Source organism: Acinonyx jubatus, chromosome C2 (genome assembly GCF_027475565.1).
Source record: "Acinonyx jubatus isolate Ajub_Pintada_27869175 chromosome C2, VMU_Ajub_asm_v1.0, whole genome shotgun sequence".
Lineage (NCBI taxonomy): Eukaryota > Metazoa > Chordata > Mammalia > Carnivora > Felidae > Acinonyx > Acinonyx jubatus.
Window position 1 is genome coordinate 101,974,795 of NC_069384.1, and position 6,440 is coordinate 101,981,234.

The window sequence follows — 6,440 nt, forward strand, 5'->3', positions numbered from 1 at the left end:
AGAAAATTATTTCTCAGAAAGATCTTTAGATAAGATTTCTCTGTTTAATGACTTGTCTGACTTCATTCTCACAGAAGCATAGCATTTCTTTTTATGTGTATGTGCAGATATGTCATCAGAAAAATTGACTTCTTCAAAATCTACAATAAATGATAGAGTTCTTTATGAAATTTCAAAAATTGAAATAGCATTTGGCATCCAAACAGATGTCTATAATTATTTTTCCTAAACACTGGTAGAAAGAACACGATATATAAAAATTTGTTTCTGTCCTAAACCCCTCCAGTCAGGTTTAAACCAGTAGTTAATTTTTATTCATGAATTATAAGTCCTTTAGAGAAGGGAGTGAAAATAAAATAACTAATAGATCTAGAAATGTAATGTTCCACTAATTCTATCATAGAAAGCCAAATGCATGTTAAATTTGTGTCTTTATTTATAATTGTTCTGTAAAATACCACAGGCATATCAAATTTTTAAAGCAAAATGTCTTTTCTCCTTACCAGATAATTGTTGTGATAGAAAACATATTTTTAATGCAACTGCCTACATCATCTTAACTGAAAATATACCACACCATTATAATCTAAACAAAACCTGATTTTTAAGACTTTCATTGCACATCGTCTCTGCAAGGGGATTAAATATTGCATGGAACCAAAAATACGTAGTTCTATCCCAGTAATCTCAATATATTACAGTCTCCCTTTAGAATTTAGTCATTCTGCTTATCTCACAGATATTCATAAACTGAGTGACTTTAAAATTAAAAATGATTCTATACTCCATACCACAACCTTCCACATTTCAAAAATCAATACAGAAATAGATTTAACACCACAGAGGAAAGACTGCTTTCTATCAATTGCATGCTTTTATCATTTCTATTCATATTCTTATTTCCTTGAGGCAAATTGTATCAACAGGACTTTTGTAAGCCTGGGGTCTTACTGCAAAAGACTTGATGGAAGATAAAATAAATCAATGTTTGTAATCATCGCCTACCTTATGGATGTTTCCTTATCAGGAATCCCTCTCCTGGAAGGCACATTGGAAAGTTCAATTTCATTTATCATGAGATAGGGGTCTGTTTTATTTCTTTCAAGATTTGCCCCTACCCAATGAGAGGTGAGTGCCCTTGATGAGGGGAGTGGTGACTTTTTCTGACTCTGAAGAAAGGCTCTGAAATCTGATGAACGGCAAATGCCTCAGGAATACTGAGGTCTTAGCTGCTCACTGGCCTGATTTTTTCTGCCAATCCCCTCGGTTTAAGGAATTACCTTCATCCTAATACTTTCAGGTCATAACACCATAATGTCAAACAACTCTCCACTTTGGGAAATACTATATTTTTCTGAAGGATCTCCACTGGAATCTGTTATTCAGGCAGTATTTGGGTATATCTGTTTCCATTGCTGAGTGAGCCCTCCCTGGAGGAGAACAACCACTTGGGTGACATTTGTGAACACACTCCCACCACCCTCTCTTTTACTGCACAGGCCTGCCACCCATTGAGAATTGATCAAGACTTGTAGATTCTTGGCCAGGTTCATTTCTAAGACAATATCCTTGTCATCTTATTTGGGACTACAATGAGATGTTCCCAAGAACTTATAAATTACAAAAGCAGGGGTGCCTGGGTGGCTCAGTAGGTTGAGCACCCAATTCCTGATTTCTGCTCAGGTCATGATCCCAAAATGGTGGGATCGAACCCCACACTGGACTCCACAGTCATCATGGAGCCTGCTTGAGATTCTCTCTCTTTCTCTCTGCCCCTCTCCCCCCATTCTCTCTCTCTCTCTCTCTCTCTCTCTCTCTCTCTCTCTCAAATAAAAAAATAATAATAAATAACAAAACCACTGTAGGCCTCTTGACAGATCATTCATTTAGCAAGCAAGCATGCAAACAAACGAGCATTCATGAGAACCTGACATGCGTCTGCTCTAGATGCTGGGCACAGAGCAGGAGAAAGATTGACAAGATTCCTACTTTCAGGAGTTTATATACTAATGGGAGAGACAACCAAAATTAAAACAAAAAGATGCAAACAGTACATATCAGATACTACTAAGCGAATAAGCATTATGCTCAAACTAAAAATGAAGTCATGGAGAATGACTCAGTGACTTCTTTAAACTGGATGCTCAGGGAAGATCTTTCTAACAAGCTGATATTTAAACTGCTGCAATCTGAATGACAACCATGGAAGTGCAGGAAGTCAGAGGATAGACAAGAGCATCCCAAATAGAGAGACGCTGAGATGGCAACAAGTATTAGACTGGAAGAGCAACATAAAATGTATCAGAACACAGACCCAAAGAAAACCAAATTAAATCCCAGACAAGCAAAATGGTATATGGATATGATTAAGTATATTTACAGATCTAAGACCGGACCTATGGAAGAGCACTCACTGCTCAATCATCAAAATAGAGAAAAAGGAGTCTGCGAAGCACAGGAAGAATTAGAACCCATCCAGACAGTCCCAAGGAGCCTAAGCCAATGGGACTTACCTATTACAGTACCATTAGTAAGTTGATCCCCATTATGAACCGGATACAGCTGATTAGCTTAACCAGAAGCCATGAAGTATTTGATTAGTGTAAATCCTCTCATTCTGATGCCACACTTACCAAGTGCTTCCTGATTCTGCCTCAGAGAGAATATGCTGTCATAAGACTTCAAATAATTTGACACAGTGATTGCTCATGGTAAGTTACAAAGTGGGCTTCTAATTATCATTTGGCTTCCCTGGCATGCTTGCTGGCATGGAGAAAATGCTATGGTCAGGCTGATACAAGTACAGTAGCCCATGTGGTTACATTTCTCATTGTACACTAATGAGCTTTATGAAAGCTACCTGCCTTCTCCTCGGTTTAGTGTTTCTGGGGTCTTGATCACTGCTGAAACCTAAAAATGCAAAATTAATCAAGCCTCTACCTAGAGTGTCCCAGCCAAGCTCTAGCTGGTCTTTCCTTAGCAGCCACTCCCTCCTGATGCTGAGGAGATATGCATATAGCTATGGCTACCCCCTCTTCATCTAAAATGCCTGGTAAGGTCAACTAGGCATGATGAAGAAAGCTAATGCCCTGGAACCAGCAACCAAGCTCGTTGAAGTCTATCTTTGAGATTATCTTGCTATCTGAGATCCTTGGCAAACAAATATCAGTTTCCTCATCTGTAAAATGGGGGAGTTGGGCTAGGTCTTTTTTCATAGACGTTTAATGACACAAGTAATAAGTAAATACATTTTCTCTGTAAATGCATAAAACATGACAGGGAACAACACCCCAATTACTGCCTCCTGCTTCTAGTGTCCCAAGGTGAGCACTGTTATCACACATGAATCCTCCCAAACCTTTTTAAGCATTTATATATGTCTACACGTCTATATCTACATATAAAATATAGACAGTAGCGTTCACTTTGTCTTGAATAAATGGTTCCACACTGCACATCCTGCTCTGTAACTTGTTTTCACTAAGCAACAGGTCTTGGAGATTCTTCCACATCAGAACATACAGCTCCTCCTTCATGTCTTTCACTGTTGTGTAGTACAACATAGGTGACTACACCACACATCTATTCACCGTTCTTCAAATGGGGGCTAGTTAGACTTTTTCTCATGTTTATACTCCACGAAACGTTGCTGTAATACCCTTGTACATCCTTTATTGTGCACATAAAGAGTAGCTAGAATAGCTCCAGAAAGAGGAACTAGCAAATTATGGCAACTGAGTGTAAACTCAACTTATTATAGTCCACAGACCACCTGAATCCTGGGAGAGTTTATTCAAAGTAAATAAATACATAAGAAAGTAGAAGGCAGCTTTCTTGGTTCCACCTCAGACCTTCTGAGCCAGAATTCACAGATGTGGGAACCGGAAGCAATGTTTTAAACACTGTGGGTGGTTTTCACAGTAAAGTGGGGGAACTACTAGACCAGGTGGCTCTGGTACTGTCTCTGAAAATGTACAAAAATGTTCACCTGCCAATCACCTCCATGCGCAAGGCACTGCATGAAGAGTTTCACACATATTTTCTGTTGAACTGTAACTCCCATAGTCCAGGACCAGAGCTGGGTTGCAATTAAATCTGGATTCCAATCCAGAGCTATGTCTAATAAAATATATGAGAACTCACGGACACAGCGCTTCACTCGCAAGTACACCCCCAGAAGAGTGTACCTTTCACCCCAACATTCCACCCCTGTGACTATCCCTTCCAACCATGTCTGTTTCCCCACCACTCCCTCCCAGGATGTGCTCTGATGAGGTCTGTCTCCCTAATGTGTGCCAGAGTGTGATTGGCCTGCTGTCCTGACAGTTTGGTTTTCCTCTTTTTTTCCCTCCATTACTACCAGATCTGCCTGAGAAGCCTTTCTCCTTAGACTACAGGAAGAGAAGCTAAATGAACAAAGATCCATATCCACTGTGTTTAGAAGATTACAGAGAAAGCCAGAAGAATATTAACTTATTAATACTTGTATTTAGTTAAGAATTTACCATTAAATGAAACCTTGTAAGGTAGGTACTATCATCTGCATTTATAGATGAGAAAAATGAGCACAGAAAGTTAAGAAATTTACCCCAGATAACTAACCAGGGAAGGGTAGACCCAGCATTCAAACCCAGGTCTGATTGGTGCCAAAGCACAACTCATAAGTCTGCATGATGCTGTTTTGTCTTTAGTCTACATGTATCTGTGATTTTTATCCTTCCCCCGTCCTGGGCATTATTGTAGGACTTCATTGCTGAAGTATAAGAAACAACCTTGAGCGTGAAGTTTAAAGGAGTGTGGCCTACAGAAATTTTCATTACTTCATTTGAAAGTGCTCAGCAGGCATCACACATTATGCTGAGTCACATTAGGAATTCATGCCAGGCTATAATTCTTTACACTCTCTGGCATGCTAGCCCTGGATGGATTTATGTACCACTAAACTTAGATAGCTTAAAACACCTCATTGCCTAAGCCCTCAGTAATGCTTATAAAATATATGTAGCTGCACTTTTAAATCATTATTTTTATTTACATTTTAAAAATTGAAAATAATGTTTTCCAAGAAGTTGTTGGACAGTTGCAACTCACTATAGATGGGCTACAGTTGCTTTTTATGCCCTGTATCTCCATACTAGATCACCTTTTATGTAGTTATTATGGACTGAATTATGTCCCACCCTCCCCCCAAATTCATATGTTGAAGCCCTAACCCCTAATGTGATGATATTTGGAAATTTGGGAGGTAATTAGACTTAGATGAGGTCATGAGGGTTTGGCCTGCATGATGAAACTAGTCCCTGTATAAGAAAAGACACCAGGGAGCTCTCTGTCTATCATGTGAAGACACAGCAAAAAGGCATCCACCTGCAAACCAGGAAAAGAGCTCTCACCAGAACCCTGCCATGTCCTGGCACCACGATCTCAGCCTTCCAACCTCCAGAACCGTAAAAAAATAAATTTCTATTGTGTATTCCTCCCCACTCTATAATATTTTGTTATAGCAGCCCAAGTTGACAAAGACAATGGTATTATATCACTGTTTTGGTGATTTCTATGCATTTCTCTTAGGGTAAAATTAACACAATTTTTTATATTTATAACCTAGTTCAAACTTAGTTGAGTGAAAGAATGTACTTATTCTTAGAGCTAAAAGTTAAAGTATTTAGCTTTAGTGAAATATCATGATGCCTACAACTTATTCTCAATGGTCCCCAAAAACTCATGTATAGAGAGATAAAAATTCCAAAATGTTAACAATTATTAAATTTAAGTCAAGGGCATACAGGTACTCACGCTATTCTTCTTTCATTTTTCTATAGGTTTCAAAGTTTGAAAAATGAAAAGTTGACAGTGTGTTAAGTCAGATTCTGCTATGATGATGTTGTATAACAAACATCCCTAAAATCTCAGCGGTTTACAACAAAAAGCATTCACTGATTTCTCATTCACAGCTTTACAGATTGGGTAAGCAGCTCAGCTTTAAAATGTAGGTCAGGTTTATTTCTGTTCAACATATCCCCGTACTGATACCAGTAGCTACCCAGTGTATGCTCATCTTATAGCAGATGATGGAGTCCAAGAGGTTAAAAGAAACATACATCATGGGGCACTTGTGTGGCTCAGCCTGTTAAGCATCCAATTCTTGATCTCAGTCAGGTCTTGACCTCAGGGTCATGAGCTCAAGCCCCACATTGGGTTCTGTGCTGGCTGAAGTCTACCTAAAAAAAGAGAGAGACAGAAAGAGAGAAATATATTGTCTCTTCAGATTAAAATCAGAACAGTCATTTCTTCCTATATTCCACTAGTCATATCGAGACATGATCAAGTCCAACACTGATAGATCTAGAAAGTATATTATATCCACATGAACATAGCAAGTATGGGGAGAGGGGAAGAATTGTTGACAAGCAATACAATCTATCACAGAAGAAGCATTT